This window comes from Amblyomma maculatum, chromosome 6 (assembly GCF_055883805.1).
Source record: "Amblyomma maculatum isolate TAMU_Amacu chromosome 6, ASM5588380v1, whole genome shotgun sequence".
Classification (NCBI taxonomy): domain Eukaryota; kingdom Metazoa; phylum Arthropoda; class Arachnida; order Ixodida; family Ixodidae; genus Amblyomma; species Amblyomma maculatum.
This window is the reverse complement of record NC_139349.1, coordinates 97,863,773-97,883,522: the sequence shown is the minus strand read 5'-3', so window position 1 is coordinate 97,883,522 and position 19,750 is coordinate 97,863,773. Positions and strand designations below refer to the sequence as shown.

At 43.3% G+C, this 19,750-nt stretch overlaps 2 long non-coding RNA genes across 2 annotated transcripts in view; one reads left to right on the top strand and one right to left on the bottom strand.

The window, feature by feature from the left end:
* The window catches only part of LOC146186370 (uncharacterized), a 378,918-nt gene extending 362,911 nt beyond the window's left edge, over nucleotides 1-16,007 (top strand). Inside the window, exon 3 of the long non-coding RNA XR_014708100.1 lies at nucleotides 15,932-16,007. This is a non-coding gene — a long non-coding RNA (uncharacterized LOC146186370). The remainder of the gene's footprint in view (nucleotides 1-15,931) is intronic.
* LOC146186371 (uncharacterized) lies at nucleotides 1,584-4,223 on the bottom strand. The gene is made up of 3 exons (XR_014708099.1): nucleotides 4,174-4,223; nucleotides 2,231-2,513; nucleotides 1,584-1,693 (listed from the first exon to the last, which is right to left on the bottom strand). It is a non-coding gene; the product is annotated as an uncharacterized LOC146186371 (long non-coding RNA).
* Nucleotides 16,008-19,750: the final 3,743 nt, after the last annotated feature.

The following is a 19,750-nucleotide window of genomic DNA, read 5'->3' as shown; positions in this document are numbered from 1 at the left end:
GCTATTTATCTCTCCTTTCGCTTTCATAAATGTTCTTCCTGGAATAACGATTGATAACAATGCGCTGCCTATCTCAGAAACTTCCAAGATTCTGGACGTAATTCTCGACAAGCACTTAAAGTTCCATCACCATGTTCAATCGCTCGTGCATAAAGTTTCGTTCGGCATTCACATCGTAATAAAAACCTATGAATATTTTCAACATCACATAATACGTTCCTTATATTGTCACGTAGTGGTGAAAAGGCCGTACACGCCAAAAGAAGACACAGGCGTGATGGTACTGAAATAACTCTTTATTGGGGCTGACTTGCGCCCGCAAAAGAACTAAGCAACTCGGCGGCGGCGATAGCAACAAACGCGCTCGTCGGTCGTCGGACAAAGAATGCCCGTCACACTCGTCAACGCTCAATTTAAAGGCTGCACAGAACAATCTAGATAACGTCGCAAACAGCTACTAGCACGGGCTGGAACATTGTGGAAAGACACCCGACTGGCCGGAACCTTCGAGACAGATCTGGGTGCATCTTGCGCTACAACAAAACTGATAAAGGTGTGACTCGCGACATCGAGCATTAACAAACAAAGATTACGGAACTGTTACGCGGTCCAGAATCAGAGTGATAAGCCTTTATGCCGGCGGCTGTTAAAAAAAAAAAAAAAAAAAAAAAAAAAAAAACGTACTGTTTTGAAGGTTTCGCGGCAATATTATGCCTGCATCCATAGTCACCTTAATTACTGTTTGTCTTGCTGAGGAAATACATATTACGCGCATATTGAAAGACTTCAACGCCTCCAGAATCAAGCCATCAGGCTCGTGTCATTCAGTTCATTCCAATCACACTCTCTGCCACTGTACCACAGTTTGAACATCCTTCCACTTCAACATTTATTAAGCCTAAAATTGTCCATGATTATGTATAAACTAATAAATCATCATGCTCATATTGATGGCATTACCAACCAGCTTGTAAATACTAATACTACCAGGTTTAAACAGCGCAATAATCTCATTTTGCCAAAAGTTAGGACTAATTACGGAAAATTTACTACCTTGTTTGCCGGCATATCCTACTGGAATTCTTTACCTCCAGAAATTAAAGCATCGCATACTGTTCACTCATTCCATTTCTGCATGAAAGTATATTTAATAGACAGTTGCATAGTTAATTTGCTTTAACAGTTTTAGTTCACTTTTGAATGTGCTATTTTGTCTGTTCTATGCACTGAAATTGATGATCTGTATATTTATCTTTTTTAGTTTTATTGTTGTATATTCTAAACATTTTTAGGTTGTACTTTTATACTAATTGCTTGTTACACTGCTTCGCATTTCTTGTTTTACATTTCTACCTCCCTTGCTTTGTTCTGGGAGGTCCCCCCGACAGTCTACGGGACCTCCTTCTGTACAACTCCCATTGTAGCCATTTTTCTGTGTGTATGTAGTAAATAAACTTGAAATTTGAAACTTAAACTCCTGAGTTCAGTGGAAGCAATACATGCCTTTTGAGATTGCTTCGGTGAGAGGAATACCAATCAGCTTTTGTATGCGGTAATATAAGTGAGGCCAGCAATGCTCATATAAAAAAAATAATAAATAATGTTTATTTTTCAGAATAAATATGAGCTGCACATGCTTGAGCGCATCTCTAAACCCTTAGTCGATGGCTATTTCTTCTTAGGGACATGACACCTGCGGACAAAAAAAAAGCTTGTCAGCTTCTCATTAGTGAAGAAATTTTATGACATAGCAAACCACAAGCGCAATTTTACTACTTTGACCGGGTCTGTTCGAAAACCGCTGCTGCAAATAAAAATTCGATAGCGGGAAGTTAATGTTCAAACTGTAATTGATTTTCTGATCTTTCTGTTCTCAGCTTTTAAGTCCAAGGAACATGTTTCTTATTCAGGGTTTCTGATTCTCTCATTAACATTCGTTTCAAGTTTTTCCGCAATTGGGAAAAAGAGGCAACAATTGAAAATGTTATGATAAAAAAAATATTTTTTTTTTCCATGGTGTTGTATAATCTGCTGCAGAGTTTTTTAAACATGCCCACAAGGCATGACGAGAAAATTGCATAGGCAGTATTTTATTATGCATTTTATAGCTCCGCTAAGACTTAACCCTTTAAGCAAGGCCAATAAAAAAGTCAGCAAAGCTCACACGATTATGCTGTGTATATGTAGACTGTCGCACTTTCCAACTGGTGAGAGAGAACCCCGAACTTACGTTCCCAACTCTCTACAGCAAAGATATGATGTCCGCTGCACGTTCATCAACCACTGAATCCGAAGCCACCACCGAATCCGCCTCCGTATCCGCCTCCGTATCCACCCCCGTATCCACGTCCGTAGGGGTATGGGTAATAGCCTCCTCCACCACCTCCACCACCGTGCGAGAGGGCGCTGCCTAGCAGAGCGCCAGCTCCGAAGCCCAAGGCACCGGCTCCCAGGGCCTTGAGGAGGATGGCGTGGGCCACGGACACAGCGACCAGGAATACGGACACGAGGAGCTACACAAGGGAATGAGAATTCCAGCGGGTTGGAGATAAATACAAGCAAAAAGTGATGACCATTATGAGGAGAATGAAATTTATAGTTAGCGGAGTGAAATTAAGTTCACTGTCAGATGAAAGCTGCTGCCAGTGAGGAATGCCTGCAACAAAAAAAAAAAAAAAAAAAACAGATATAAGCCAAGTGTACCAGAAGCAAGTTCGGTCGTCAGTGAGGTCAGCATCTCTTCCTAGTGCACTAATAGCAGCTGCCAAAAAAAACAGTGATCACAAGGAGCCTTTATGTTTTTAAGTTACAAAAGACTGAGAAATGAAATACAAGTGTCGCCATCACCGACCGATTTTTTAAGTAAACTGCCCACTTGGACCCCTAATTTTGGGCATGGAACCCAGAGGCTGTGCAAATTGGTTTGGAAACGGTGACAATGAGCTGTCCTCGCCGTAGGCGTCATGCTTTTTGAAGTCAATAGCGGGTTCATCTAAAATTTCATTTGATCAGCCAGAAATCTGCTTTTGCTGACGGATAAAAGTTTCCATGTCCAAAAGTGGCGAGAGTGTGATATTTTCACAGAAAGAAAGACAACCACATGGAGATCCCCTTAGTATCTCTTTAGGGGTGCTTGTCACTGTTCGTTCGTTCTTTAAGAGCGCACTTGTATTACGTGAAGCATTAACAGATGAATGCATTCAGTTGCTTGGTCTGGAAGGAATGCACTTGCGTGTAGGTGTTTCCGATTTAGAACGCTGAGGCATGATTAAGTGAACAAAATTAAACGCTACCTTGGATTTCTTATACCTTTACTGCACTTTAGGAATACAAAAGCTCTTAACTGAATTTTCGCTCCTGTCCAGACGTATTATTCGGGTGAGAAGAAAATTAGCTTTTCTGTTAGATAGACCTTTTTTCTTTTTTCGAGGCATCATCTCGTAAGGAATTACAGGATATTTAAGATGTCACGATTGGGGAGAAGCTGTTTTTATCACGATAATGGGAACTCTCTTTAGCCAGTTTTTCTAGCATTATAAACGGTAAGGGAGGTATGGGCCAATCAAAATGAGGTGCACTAAGTGCTTCTATTCTTCCTATATTATTGTGTTGACAATACTGCGCCAGGTTTCAGCCCATAGCGTAGTCCCGGGAAGGGCCAGGTTTGACCTTGAGCTGCAGCCGAGATGAATACGGCTTTAACCAAGCCGTTTGAACGTGCCTTAGTGGCCTATACGGGTAACGTGAGCACCAGGGTCCTGGAAGGCTGATTCTGACATAACCATTCCATGTGAAGCGAGAGACCCAAGTTGGCGGCTCCTGCCTGGGAACCACTGACACGGACACGGAAGGCGAAGAAGACTAGTCGTTCTGTTTTGTGTCATGTCTTTACTCATAGCTAAGCATCTCAAGCTACACCATGAGGTACACTACATGCTGAATCATAAGCGCAGCCATGGAGATATTGCTAACGCAATTCAACCCGGTTTACCCAGAGCTAAACCACAGCCAATGTTTAACCATCATCCTGATTGCCACTCGTCTTCATCATCTGTCGTAATGCTGTATGCAGCTTATGTAATGAGGCATATTTAGGCAGTTACAGTCATTAATATTTGAAGATCGAATATTTCTTTTGCGTGTTCCTGAATCGACTGAAAGCGATGCACTCACCACAGCCTTCATGCTTCCAGCTTCCCGGATAAACTCCGTGTTCTCGAAGAGCTCCCACTGCCTTTTATACCGGCCACATTTCGCTATGCAAGGGACTGGGCATCGAAACTTTAATTCTAGCCGCTACTCGTCCTTGATACGTGACCTACGAATGCGTCACCTCTTTTTTGTCAGAAATGGCTCAGTTCACCGCACCTTCAGCAAATTATTCGCTGAACAGCAGGGCAGATTAACCGTCTCACGATTCGGCTTCCACGGTAGTGCGTGTTTGCTTTACGTAAGTTACACAAATAAAAAAACAAGATCCGCGGAACAGGTTTACGTCCACCTCTTGTCTATCGCCCATTGCGTCAACGTCATCGGATTTAAATGAGATAAGGTGCTTCGGTAAGCTGCCTTACTTCACCCTGCATCTCAAGACGAAATAGGAAAGCAGTTGGAATGCACAATACATTGGTATGCACAATGGAGTATCAATTGCTATGTCAAAAAAAAAAAAACTACGATTGATTAAATATTTTTGTCCTCTAGTTCTCTGCAAGCTAAATTTACGAGGCAAATATACTTTGGCTTTGAGATTCTTTTAGTCCGAGTCGTTCAGAAACTTTTCAGTGTACCATAAGGTGGTGAAATTTACCATCGGATACTTAATTATAGATTATAAGTCTCTCAGTGAGATGTTTTATTGGTTTTAATTGATAGTAATAGCCATTTTTGTACTGTTGAAAACATTCAAGCATATCATGCTGCCACTTTCTGGAGCTTTCTCACTGCGTAAACATACTTCGACACTCTTTAGTTCGAGTTTAGAGGGCCAGAAGTTTGACAAGATATTCACAGGAAGCTAACACAATGATAATTACACTTTCAGGTTACTATTGAAGTAGAAAACAGCTGCAGAACATTTCGATTGAACCTTTTGTATTTTGAGAGCGTACCAGTCTACAAGAGACGTATACTAGAAAACGGCTGCTATATGCGCTGTAAAGTTTTACACTTATACGCCGGTCAATTTTTAAACCAAATTTTTTGCTTACAACCTTCTTTAAAAGAAAGGGCCAGTCGTCCTAGTCATAGTTTCCTTCAGACTTTTCTACGCTTGGAGAAATCTGTACTTCGTCATCAGTCTGACTATACCCACTGCAGGGCGAAGGCCTTTCCCATATTTCTCCACTTAACCCGGTTTTGTGCTAGCTGCATCCACTTGACCCCTGCAAACGTCTTAACCTCATCCGCCCACCTAACTTTCTGCCGCCCCCTGCTACGCTTTCCTTCCCTTGGAATCTAGTTTTATACCCTAAGCGACCATAAGTCTCTCTTCGCACTACATCTCCTGCCCATGCTCTATTTCTTCTTCTTAATTCCCAAATAGAATGTCAGTAACTTTAGTTATTTCTGTGACCCACTCTGCACGCTCCTTATCTCTTAACGTTGCCCCGCCATTTTGCGCTCCATAGCTCTCTGCTTTGTCATCAACTTAAGTAGAACCCTTTTCGTTTGCCTCACGTTTCAGCCCTATAGATGAGTACAGGCAAGATTGCAACTGTTGTATACCTCCCTCTTCAGCGACACCGGTAAGCTGCTAGCCATAATCTGCGAATACTTCGAAAATGCACTCCATCTCAGTCTTGTTGTCCTAGTTAATTCTCTTTCATGGTCTGTATCTGTGGTTACTACCTGTCCTAAGTATATATATTCGCCTACAACTTCCAGTGCTTCGCTATCTATTGCGAACTGCTGTTCCTTCCTGAGGCTGTTGAAAATTACCTTAGTCTTCTACGTATTGATTTTCTTGCTTACCTTTCTGCTAGGCCTGTCAAGGTCATCAATCAGTGCAGTTCATCCCCTGAGTTACTTAGCAAGGCAATGCCATCCGAGAATTGTAGATTACTTCGTTATCCTCCATCTACACTTATCCCTAACTGCTCCCATTCCAAGTCTCTTGAATACTTTCTCTGAGCAAGCTGTGAATAGTACTAGGAAGAAAATAACGTCGAGTATACTTTCATATACGGCTCGCCTGCACGCTAATTTCGCAATGCCCAGGGCCGGATTACCCGGGGTTCAAAGGGTTTAAATGAATTGGGCCCTCTGTTTTCAGAGCCCCCAGAGAGCTGGAAAAGATGGCAGATTTCGTTGTCCGAAAAATAATCTGCCTGGTTTCCTATTATTAAGAGTACAGTTTATGCATTGCAGTGTCGAAAGCTGTATAAACGGATTATAGCGCCATAAAACTGATTCCAAAGCCAGCCAACCTTATATTTTGCCACTCAAAGTACCAAACCTGGTACTCGCCCAAATAAATGAAAAAAAAAAAAATCAAGCTTGGGTTTAGCTAGTACTAAGTAGTTTAAGGTGGTTTCAGCTGGTTCCAGCTCGTGCTCAATTGACATTAATGGGTTGCAGATGTCTGCCAGTTGGAAGTCAGCGGGTTCCAGTTGGTGGTCATGTAGAATCAACAGGTTCTAGCTGGCTTTCAGTTGGGAGTCAGCTCGTACCAGCTGGTAAACCAAATAACCTCTGTCAGTACTGCTGTTGAGGTCAGTTGTGCGTTTTATTAATCTGAGCGTACATAGTAAAAGCTGGGACAAAAGTAATGCTCACTGCCGCCTCAGTAATTTGTCGCTGCTGTGAGTGGAGACGCGAGATTTTCAATCCAGTAAACGTTGAAGATCTTATCAAGAAAATCTCCTACTAAGAGGCTCAAAAATGCTTATAGAAACATAAATACCTTCATTTACTTGCTCAAAAGCTGAATGAAAAAAAAAAATTCAAACATGTTATATGAATACACGCGATTGCGATTAATTCTGCTTAAGAGCTGAAAAATGGTATCATTACCTGCACCATCATTGCAGGGGTTGGACAGCTACGACAATTGCGCCCCTTCGATAAAAAAAAAAAAAAAAAACAATATTCTATACCAGACTGCACCGAAATCATTAAATTGGCCGAAAAAGCACCAACTTCTGCCAAAAACGTCAGGCAAGCGCTTCACGATTTTTTCTCTCGCCCCGTTTGTCGCGGCTTCCAAATGTGCGTATTCCTTCGAAATGATTTGCGATCGCGATTGCTACTCAATTCACCCTGTATTTATTGTATATATTATCGTTATGAATACTCGGAAATTATACGGAGTTTGTGTTTTTAAACTCGCTGCCGCTATCGCCGATTTCAAATTTTGTTCACTGGTTGCAGCATCTCATAGCTGTCACAACAGATGACTGACTTACCTTGTGAGGAACCGACATGTGCGCTGATGCTGGTTAGACAAAAAGGCGATGTTTTGACGGCACCGAGAGCGGGAACGGCGACACCAGCGGGTGAGATGTGGTGCAGCGCAGCATGTCATAGCATTGGGCCATGGCGAAGTCACGGAGGGGCGATGTACGACGAATGAGAACGGGTGCAACTGCTGCGGTTATTTTCAATCACTGTATTACAAGTGACGCGGCTTCTGCGGAACACGTCTTCGGAATATTCGCCCGCTTACCTATTCCAGAACGGGCGAAGCAAGCTCACATGCACACCTACGGCCGCGTCATGGCGACTACTTTGTAAAATCTTGCAAAATCTTGACAATTCTATCCTCGTTAACTCCGACTACCACCGCGGTCCAGCCCAATCAAGTCTGTCGTCGGACGAATGTAGTAAGGGGGGGGGGGGGGGGGGGGGATGCTCGAACCGATGTACAACTCGTGCAGCCTGTAATCACCGATATGGTCCTACCGAATGCGCATTTAATGGAGCAGTGATGCACTGGAACTTAATTTTGCTATGACAGACATGGCGATGGCCGGAGTCCCCTGCTTCCGAAGTACACCTCAGTGGCATAGTTTAGGTTTCGTCAACTTTGCGCCATTTTGAGCGCTGCTTTGGTCGTCACTCATTTTTGTTTAATGATGACGTCACGCGTTTTAACACTTGCACATATTTTCCCCGCTTGCATCCATGTGTTTCTTCCAGTAAGCTGAAATTGCTCATTGGTTGCGGGCTGTTTACTGTCCGGACAGTGAACTAACCACAAAACGCGAGGCGACCCTTTGTAAGCACGCATCGTTCTGCTGCGTTTGCGAAGAGAGCAGGGGAGGCTTTTGCTATTTTGATGAAGATTTTACAGCATGCTAAACAGTTGCGGCGAACTGCTGATACTGCTGCTACAAAATACATTGCGTCTCCATAGCAGCTTCAGAACGCATTTTACGCTCCATACCTGCTCCAAAATGAATTTCCTGTTGCAAGAACTGCTCCAAAACTTGTTTTCGCCTCCCACCCCTGCCATTCTAATCGGTACTATCATCATCACTATCGCTATTATCATCATTATGAACTAAATAATGCACCAGCATTGCCATTTGCTACTGTCATCATTATCAATAGCTACATCATCCTACTATCATCCTTACGCTTCACGTTGTATATTATAATCTGGTTCTCACGAGCCCGGCGTGGTGTAGTGGTTTGCGCGCTGATCTGGGGATCGGAGGAATAGTAGTTCAACTCCTGGGTGTAACAACAGATCTTTTGTTTAGTTTCAGTGCGATGGACGTTATTTTAGGCTATAGCCTTTAATGACCCATGCTCGCGGATAGTGTCCGTCCGTCTGTGACGCTTTCGTTACATGGGAGGCGGTAGCTGGCAGCTGACATGGCCGAGCACTAACTAGACGTAGGGCTTCCTGACATTGCGTTCGGCAGGAGCTGCCAACTCGGGCCTCTCCTTTCATATGGGAGGGTGATATCAAAATCAGCCTGCCAAGACCCTTGCATTCACGTTATCCTTGTTGGCTGGTAGCTTACGCAATAGCTTCGTCGCGAAGATGGGAGTGAAAACAGAGAAAGAGCTGCCGTAGTGGAGCACCGCGCGATAGAGGCTTTCGCCTCATCGCAGTCTAGTGATCCAAAGTGCGCCTAGAATTTTTGATCGCACTTTCCGTAAAATGATTACGCCCAGAAAGGCTTTCGCCATAAATGTTGAATTCCTGTAATATATTTAAACTGGTAATTTCGTCATTCTGCAAACATGTAATGTCTCGGTAAAAAATTAGGAGGATGCTTTGTAGACGCTATTGCATGACTCGAGTGCTCATCCTACAGTAAAAAAAAAGCATGTAAGAGAACGAGGATCTGCATGGTGTGCGGCAAATAGGAGTCGTCACTTGGAACTAAGACAGCGCTAAAAAGGACCGCCGCAGAAGAGGACAGGAAAGGGGAGAAGAGGACAGTGTTGGTTCCTCTTCTATGGTTGTCCTGTTTGCGCCGTCTTCGTTCACTGTGTGAATCATCAACTGGCCTAGCACCATGATTTATTAAAGGAGTCATTAACGCTGTCCTATGATACATTTAAAGATTAAGCATTCATTCTATTTTTTTTCGACCGCCGTCTACGGCGGCGGTGGTTTCTCGGCTGAAATAGCTCCCATACGCTATCTCTTGAAATATAAACTTATTCTGTAAATTGAAAGCACAAAACTATGTGAAAGATACAGAAGTGATGCTTTATATTGTTGCGAGGCACGTCGAGATGTTAGGAGGCGATGGTACGTCGTAGCCACAACAGTTCACCGTCAGGGACACACTCACAGGGGAACCAGACGTAGCTGCAGCGTCGTCTTTCTCCACTAGCCCTTTTTGGAATTTTTGTAATTTAATTCTGGTAATTATGTGCAAACTATGAATGTAGACTTCAGTTATGGACTACCTGTATAAATTTAAACATATATACTACTAATTATTTGAGCGTGTTAAAGCTTTAAGTTTGTGCGTTTTATTAACGATGCAATTTTCTACAGGCGCCACTCTTTCGAAAAGATTTAGTATACAGCATTATGACAGCTTTTTGAGTAATAAGCATTATTTTGCTATAGTTTAAGTGATCATATAGAATATATTACAGCATTTTTTTTTGAAACACTGCGAGATTCAATTCATCTTGGTGCTTGAACTCACATAACTATTAGATGATTGGTAGCGTATTTGCTGTAAGAATTTGCGAACAGAACTGCTTATGAACAAGACACCTCTATTTCATGGATTCTCACACGCAGGCAATCGCCCTGCGCTATCGAATTATCTATGAAAATAACCTCTCGAGAAATTTATTTTTCACGAATTCGCGTTCTAATTTTTGAGAGAGGGTGTTGGGCGTGTCCTGTGATTTCCTAGACTAGCTTAGTTTAGATGCCAGTTTCAGTTTGCTCTGCGGTGACGTATATACTCAGGCGATGTTCATAAACAGTCCAAAGATTCTTGGAGTAAAAATGGCGTGTGCTCTCTGCAGAAAATTCTATTACGCAATAAGTCTTAAAGATAGCAGGGCCGAGTAAGGTGATGGATGGCTACAGACGCCCTCCTAATGCTTTTGAACCGGGCCTTCATCACTGTTGATCCGCCCATTGCAATGCCTGCATGACTGCCGAGGTGTATACTGAGTCAAAGGCTTTTTCGTAATCAATGAACGCTGCGTATAAGGGCTGGGTATATTCCGAAAATGTTCTATACCGTGATCTACGGCATAGATATGATCGCTAGTAGAGTACTCTTTCCGAAAACCCGCTCGAGCTTTTGTTTCATTCAAGTCTATGATTTGCCTAATTCTGTTAGTGATTACATAATTAAACACCTTACATCTAACAGATAGTAAGCGGATAGGTCCGTAATTTGTTAAGTGCTTAGCGTCCCCTTTTTTATGAATTAAGATAATGTTAGCGGTATTCCATTATTCTGGTACCGTTGATAACACAAGGCATTGCGTATAGAGGGTGGCCGGTTTTCCAAGCATGATATCCCCCCCCCCCCTCCCCCCCTCCGTCCTTCAACGCATCTATAGTTACCTGATCCTCCCCAGCTGATTTTCCCCTTTTCATAGATTCTAAAACTCTCTTAAACTCGTCCTTCGTCACTAGAGGAATGTCTGACTGCATTTCACTACTGCCTATTTAATTATTCTGCTGACTATTCCGGCTATTGTATAGATGAGTATAGAACTCCTTGGCTTTTTTTATTATCCTGTCCATATATTACATTGCCCGTCTTGTCCCTTAGCGCGCATACATCTGATTTTGCCTATGCCCAATTTCCCCTTCACAGCTTTAAGGCTGCCCCCGTTCCTTAGATCATGCTCAACGTTCCCCATGGTATAATTCCTTATGTCGGCCACTTTACGCTTATCGATTACCTTTGATATCTTTGCTAGTTCAATAGTGTCTGTCGGGTTGGAAGTTTTCATACTTTGTAGTTTCTTAATCAAATCTTTCGTCTCCTTAGATAGTTTATCGGTATCCTCTACAAATGTCCTACCGCCTACTTCCACAGCGTACCCAGTAATTATATCTCTGAAATTAGTGTTCATTGCTTCTATGCTAAGGTCGTCATCCTCGGTTAAAGCCAAATATCTATTTTCTAGCGAGGTACTGAATTCTTCTGCCTTCCCTCTGACCGCTAATTTGTTGATGGACTTCTTTCTTACTAATATGTTTCGTTCCCTTTTCAGATTAGACTAATTCGAGGACTTATCATCATGTGGTCACTGAATCGCACTTTTGTAATTACCTCTACATCCTGCATAATGCCGGGGTTAGAATACAGTATAAAGTAAATTTCATTTTTAGCCTCCCCGTTACGGCGTTTCCATGTCGACTTTCGGCTCTTCCATTCGATGAGGAAGGTATTCATTTTCTCTTCAGTTATGCGCTCTCTAAACTAAACTAGTAACTCCCCCTGCTATTCCTAGAACCAATGACATAGTCACCGACTGCCTTGTCTGCAGCTTGCTTTTTCCCTGCCTTGGCATTGGAGTCGCCCATTAGTAAATTATACTGCGACTTTACTTTCCCCATTGGCAATCCTACATCTTTGTAGAAGCTTTCGACTGCCTGGTCAGCATGACTACATGTAGGCGCCTAAGCCTGTACAACTTTCAGATTATACCACATATTAAACTTAATTACAATGCCTGCACCTTCTCAATAAGGCTATAGAATCCCTCTGTATTACCAGCTATATCCTTACTGACAAGGAACCCTACTTCTAGTTCTCGTCTCTCCGTTAACCTCGATAACACAATGCATGTCTGCCATTCAGTATAGTATATGTCTCATTTGGCCTCCTAACCTCACTAAGCCCTATCACATCCCATTTTGTACCCTCTAATTCTCCTTACAGTACTGCTAAGCTAGCGTCACTAGCTAGGGTTCTTGCGTTGAACATTGCCAGGGTCAATTTCCAATGGCGGCCTGTCCGAAGCCAGAGATTCTTAGCACCCTTTAGTGCGTTGCAGGTCTGACCACCACCGTGGTCAGATGCTTCGCAACTGCTGGGGAATGAGGGCTGGGAGTTTGTTGAAATATTCATATGAGGTTGTGGCCAATTGTGGGGTTGTGGCCACCAGGGTGACCAAATCCTGTTCGGGTGAGGGAGTGCGTTTCCGGAGGAATTCACTGGATAGGTCGCACACCAAACCTGTTTATGCAGTTCCAATGCCATGCGAATATTTTATTTCATTAATTCCGGTGAGGAATTGGGCGGTACCGGGATTCGAACCACGGTAACCTTGCACGCGAGGTGGATGTTCTCCCTCTACGCTACCGCTGCTATCGGTACTTCATTTGAGTCTAAATGTGTGACTTTGGAAACAAGCTATTTCTGCTTGTTTCTAGCGACCTTTCCTTCGTCCGTGTCTTATTAGCGCAGCTTTTTATTGCATTGAACTATGAACCAACTAGCCCGACAAATTTTACTCTAGCGAAGGCAAGGTTTGATCAGTTTTGCCCTTTGGAGTTGATTGGATAAGCATGACAGCAGTATCAAACGAAAGGAGCGAGCCGTCATTCAGAGAAATCTCAAGATGGGTACTCCTGCCATCGCTGATAGCTGTCCACACAAGCCACAGGCTCCGGCTAATCACTGGTTGCGTCATTGAGTCAGTGGCATCAGAAGTGGCCAAACTCGTGATACTTTGACTTCACGAGGACCAAATCAACCTCGAAATGACCTCAACCTCACGCAGTGATGTGAGGGTGAATGAGGTTGGCCATAGGAGAAATTTATTTGTTTGAGGTCAGGTAATCGGACCTCAAAATCATGCGTGCGTTTGAGATTCAGTGAGGTAGTCTTTCGATGAGATCAGCTTTTTAGGTCCAAGCTTCTCACACTTCCTACGGCTTACTCTGAGGAGAACTCCTTCCAAATCGGAATGCAAGTGCACCGTCGTGCTGACCAGCGCCACTTTTCGGAGCTCGGCAGCCCCTCTTTAGAAAGACCGAACGTTACAGCCTGCGCCATACCTCGGCCAGTTCCACCGTGTGGATCCTTCAGCCCGAGCTTACAGAAATGTCAGCTTACAAAGAATATTGTTGCCACTCTTTGGAAGAGGCTCCGCAAACCCTGACGCTCTCCTTCCGGGCAAAATAGTTTCGAACACTTCACCCTGCTAAGGTGGTTCGAGTTATTGTGTTTCACGGGGTTCAAAAATGAAAACCAGTCGTGTCTTGCACACGTGAAAACTCTTGAATAATTGAAGTGAGAAACGCTCTAACCAGCGTGTCGAAAGACAGAAAGGTTCACTGGCACTGATGAAGTTAACTTCTCAGAGTCACTGCAATTCTCGGAACTTCAGATTTCCGGCTGTCTGTCTCTGCGAGAAAATCATTTGCGAGTAATATCATTAACTCGCATAATAGTAGTTAGACTACCGCACTGCCTTGAAGAGGGATGGGCAGATTCTGAACAGCGTTAACTAAATTTTGGTTTCCCATGAGCTCTTTTTCCTACCAGTGGAGGCTGGGGTTTTGTTTATTTACACTCGGCTATCTGCCAACCTTCGAAGATAGCAAGATAGCAGGTAGATTCCTTGTACACCAGCTGTGGAAGGTGGCAAGCACCGACACCGCTAAGATATTCAGCATCTTTCTAATGATGATGAGGCTTCTATATAAAGCAATAAAAAAAAAAACAACCATTACATTACTTTCTAATGCAAAATTTGAGCGCAGCTCATCAGCTGTTTCACCTTTTCGGCGGATTGAGGCAAAGATTTCGAGCAAAACATGTATGTACAATTACAAACAACTCTTCTTAATTTTTCACGCATATTCCTTCAAGAGGCACTCCACAAACAGTTCTATACTGTCATGAAGGAAGCTTTGTAGTCGGGAAATGAAGAGAGCAAATAAGTTATCGGTAGGTTGCGGGTGGGAGCGCGTGGGTCCATAGGAACGTTGCGCAGCGAACAGGTATAGCAGCGACTGACAGATGCCGCTGACGCCGCTAGCTAGTGAAGACAACGTGGCTCTGTGTTTCGGCTTGGGATGCACGCACCGTGATCCGCTGATAGCGAGCCAGCGCTTCGGCAGCTGTAGAACAGCAATCGGAGCACACGCGTAATCGGAGCAGCAATCGGAGAACACGCGCGGTCGCCTCCATGGAGGAAGAGGGAGGCTGAGCTGGGGGGCCGAGAGGAGGTGGAGCAGGTTACGAGGCACAACGCCGAAGACGACGCGGAACCCATGAATGGGGGTCAAATTTCAGAAATATTGATATTGAAAGCTGTAAGTCGCATTCATTTAGTGAATTGGGCACGCTGGTATATGTTTTGAAAAGATGGTGACGCCAAAATGCAAGGAGTGAAACGAGTCCCCGTCATGCCGCCTCAGTCCTTGCTAGTCGTACTTTAACGAATGTCATTGTTCTGTAAAACTAAGCCAGTGCCATCGCCACCACCATACAGCATGTCGAATACCATGGCGATGTATCAGCTCATAAATAATCAAAGTATACGCGGTGCCCTCCAACAGACGGGAGTTGCAGTCTATTCCATGAGCGAATCTAGAATAGCCTGCCAAAACGCACAGCATGAGCTCTTACCAGTATGTTATGGGCAGATATTTATATATACGAAGTATTCCCGTAACTTAAATTAAGTTCTTAAAAGAAGCAGTTCACTGCAGATAGCTCCAATAAACGATCTATCGTATTCTGCAGCGTGACGCTTCAGACACATATCAATTCGCTTTAATTAGATAATTGACCAAGTTAAACTATGCATTTTATTTATCCACATTAGTGCTAAACATGGCTATCTAACTAGTAGGGGGGTTAATAAAATGCAGGCTGCATTTATCCTGCGAACGAATTTCACGCGTGGTTCCAGTATTCTAAGGAACGCCGCAAAATATATATTAAAAAAAAAACGGATTTCTTCTCTTCCGCTGCCGTATTGCAGCGCCGCATAAAATGTTTTGAATCAATAAAGTGTAAAGAGCCACACGCTTTCTCGGTCACGGGTCTTCTTGAAATGCCGGAAAAAAGGGTCAGGCAGGTGGTACAACTGATTAAAATGTTGCAGGAGCTTTCCTATCTCTATGCTGCTAGCTTAACGAAACGTATTGCATCCTGGAGGGACTATCCTAGAGGGGAAATGTAAAAAAAGGACTTAATTATCCTTGCTTACTTCTCTAATTAAATGAACTGTAAAAATACGCTTAGGATTGCAACATGGAAGCAACCAATGTCCATTTAGATTCATACAGCAAAGGTTTCCCGCTTTATTTAAAGCCTTGGCTCATGTCATCTTAAACACCCTGAACACAGCCGCCATTATTGCCATAATAAGTAATGTGGGAAGGCACAGAATCCCACAGTAGTTATGATAGTACCTTCATCTATGTGGCTAGTTGACAGTTCTCGACAGATGGATTTTAATTACAGTTTTAAGTGCGTGACTGACTTAATAACTTTTTACTATTTTTCTCTATTTCCAGGTCGAGCATCCAACCTCACAATATGACTTCGAGGGGAGGTGGAGTGAGGTCACTACTACTGTGTGAAAAAAAAAAAAAAATGGAGGTAGGTCATTTCAGGAGCATCAAATTCAACTGGTGAGGTTGAGATGAAGTGTGGTCACAAAATTCTGCTCGGGGTGAGGTGAGGCAGAAGTTCTTGAGGTCGAGTGTCAACCTTCGGCACTCAGTGCTGGAGTACGGTCTCAAATGAGCGAATGGTCTGGTCGTTTTCAGCGAAATCTTCAAAGCCATGATTTCGTCACCACACCAGTGAGGGAGGGCCAGATAGATTCGAAATGGAATACATAAAATGAAGTTTAGAAAATACTGTACCTGGTTTGCCATCGTCCAATGAAGCAGTCAAGATCAAGGAGTTGCGATGCCAGTTTGCCAGAGCGGTCACATGTCGACGAAGCGGCAGCTTTAATTTTACCAAGAAGTAGAAGCTCTGCGATGTTTACTGCGCCTTTCCCTTCCTATGAACCAACCAACCAACCAACCAACTGCGATGTTTAGTTCTGAGGGTAGGGACTCGATCGTCGTTTTTCCCGAATTCTGATTTCATACCTTACGTTTAACTTTGTTCCACGTCATGAATAAAGCGAAAAAAAAAAAAAAGGAGCATTATAACTTGGAGGCTGGTGCTGCGCGGCTGGTTGTAAGTTCTGACAGAATTACTCACACTTGCGCTGTGTGAAATGGCAATATTTACAACGTTTATTTGCGTAATCGTTGCATTATGTACCCTGTTTCATACATTCTCTGGTGTCTTGATGTCGTGGATGTTGTGGACGTCCCAGTGTCCGATAAATATATGCCAATACTTGCTTGCGATCTGAAAAAGTGAAAGTAGAGGTTTGTTGAAGCGCGAAAACCTTAAACATGATCCTTATAACGATAACTTAAATTAGCCTTAAGCAAACTAGCCTGAGTGGTCTAAAAGCAAATGCATGCAAAAACATTTCTTTGATAGCTTGAGAGGCACAACTTCTTTCTGACTTCTGAATTACTGCAGCAAACGTATTCTAAATGAGAATATAGTTATCTACATTACTTATTAATTTTCTGAATGTACAGGAATGAGTCTGAACTTAACGGGATATTGCCTACTTTAGTGTTGCGAGGAATATGAAAGCATTTATTTCCAAACAAATTGCGACATAAGATGGCTTGCGGTGCAAAATACTTACAGCAACACTAGTCGTACGAATAACACGAAACTCTCGTTGCCTTCTCCATTACATGTAACGAGGACACTAATCATAACTTCACACCACGACACCTATATCGACTCGTTAAGTTTCAAGAACAGTGTGCTTTCTTTTTTGTAAGCTGTAAGTCCAGCGTTGTGGTGTGTGTCTTCTTTGCTCTTGTCCTGCGTCTGTATTCGCTCGATCCCTTTCTATGTAATGTGCTTTCTTCTCGTTAAGGATGACAGAGCGCCGCACGTGTAGATAACAGAATACGGGAACGGTCTGAATGCCGCATACAAAGTGGGCAGTGGGTCTTCTTTTACTTGAATATAACTAGAAAAAGATCGAAGATGTGTATTCTGGCCTCAAGATGCTTTATTTCAAATCCTGATTCCTCCTGCGTGTTTGCTCCATTTTCCTGGTGGTGTCGAGGTACCGTTCTGCTGCTCCTGTCTTTGAATTGATTCGTACATTTTTAAACCGGTTTGGCTCTGGGTTTTTAAGATTAAGACAAGGACGTGAGGCACTAGGCTACCCCATCGCAGCTGTTTAAGATGTGGCAGAGAAACAGTTTAGGGGACATTAAAGTCCCACCTTTTGAGAGTAAGACACGACAAGGCTTCCATTTGCCGCTTACTCTTGAAGCTCCTCTATCGCGTACATTCCCTTGACTAACCGCTTAATGATAGCTGTTTTATATGGGCCTTTTGTTGTCTCATACATATTACTTCGCATACAGCCATTACACTGCTGAGAACAAAACTACAGAACCATGTAAAAAATACGGCAAAATATTCTATGTGCTGACGTTTTGCAACAAAATTTGTGTAGTAAACGTCAGCATTTCTTTTAGTAGCCTGCCAGTGATAGTGTAAGGCTTTGTGTAATTCGGTAGTACTTTTCTGTTGTAATTACAAAAAAATTGCGATGTTAACAAAGAAATTCCTGTTCTCACAACAGGTGAACTGTCAAAAACGGCACAGGAATTCTGTCCTGACAACAAAAAAGTTCATGCAGCTTTTTTTTTTTTTTCGAATGTGTAAATACCTTATTATGGGCAAAGACCACAGGGTATAGATAGAAATTTCCACTTTAACCAAACTATTCGAACGCCTTTGCGTGGTCTAAGGTGAGGGGGTCTAACTCGACGTCCAAAGTCCATGGTGGGCTGAATTCAATCTCGCCTTCGCATTTGAAATGCAAAGCCTAAATTGAGAGTTCATTCCAGCTCGGCATGCCATGTGGTCTTGTGATGCAACACAATCCGATGACAATAGTCACTGCCACCTGCCAACAACTAACACCGTCCAGAGTTTGCCCAGGATCTTTCGCTTTTAACAATGCTTTTAACGCCCGAGGGACTAGCACAGATTTAGCTGAAGTGTTAGACTTATTTAGTTGGTTTGTTTTTGTGGAAAGAGAAGGCGAACTATCTTTCTATTTCTCCGGTGACCACCTACACTTAATTTTTTGGCATGCCATCGGAGGTACATATATCGTCTTTTCAAATGCCTGTTGCATGTTAGCCTCGAGTTTGACTTACAGGTGACTGTTAAATGGGAAGAGAAATAGTGAGACACCACCCAGAATGGTGCGGAAAAAATTACGTCCCAATTTCGATACGAAGTCACGTGATGCCTTTTGCCGGACACACAAACGTTAGACGATTTTCCTAGGTTCTCAGCCTCCCTATTAGGGTTTTCACGCTTTCTTGCTCCTGATGACTCACCTTTGCAGTTGGTACTTAAGACTAGCCGTTGAAGCCGAAGTGGAAGCCGAAACTAGGTCCACCTCCGTAGCCACCTCCGTGCCATGCCATTGGGTAGGGTGCTCCGTAGTGGCCGTATCCGCCACCAAAGCCTCCACCATGGGCTAGACCGGCTCCGAGGAGAAACCCTGCTCCCAGGCCCAGGGCACCCAGACCGAGGGCCTTGAGCAGGATGGCGTTGGCGGCAGATACGATCATGCCAATCACGCAGATTGTGAGCTGCGTGGGGCGGTGGTAGCGTATGGATACGTAAAATCGCAATTAGGCGAGCGTTCCATGAACTCAAATATAACTCGGCACAATTTGCACAGCCTAATTTTATATCAAGTTGAATCATTAGGATGCGTTACCCAATGATGCAAGATGTGGCTTTGTGCCATATTGACTCAGCTTTCCAATATTCGAAGGAAGAGAGCTCAATTTAATATGAGGAAGGTAATGGCATTTTAGTTACACGGATATATAGTTGCCTCAAGCTTATTACGAAAACAAGTTGTTGCTATGTTGCGCCTATCCCACAAAAAAAAACAACAAAAAAAAATACATTATGTTAGCGGTAGCATAGTTAATCCTTCTTGCGAAAACTACGCAATGCTTCGGTCATTCAGTCGAGCTCGGACACATAAAAAGCTATTTGCATCTAGATCAGCAATGTCACATTGACCAATGAGGCAGCCAGCAGTCTTTCAGTGTGGTACTTAAGGGCCAACCTACCAGTGTCCTTTTGATGCCAGGTAAATGAACGTGAACGAGGAACTGCTATCACGTCATATCAATAAATGCGGGATTTAAGTGTCCCCCTAGCTTTTGCAAAATGATACCAATGTCGGCAGTGAG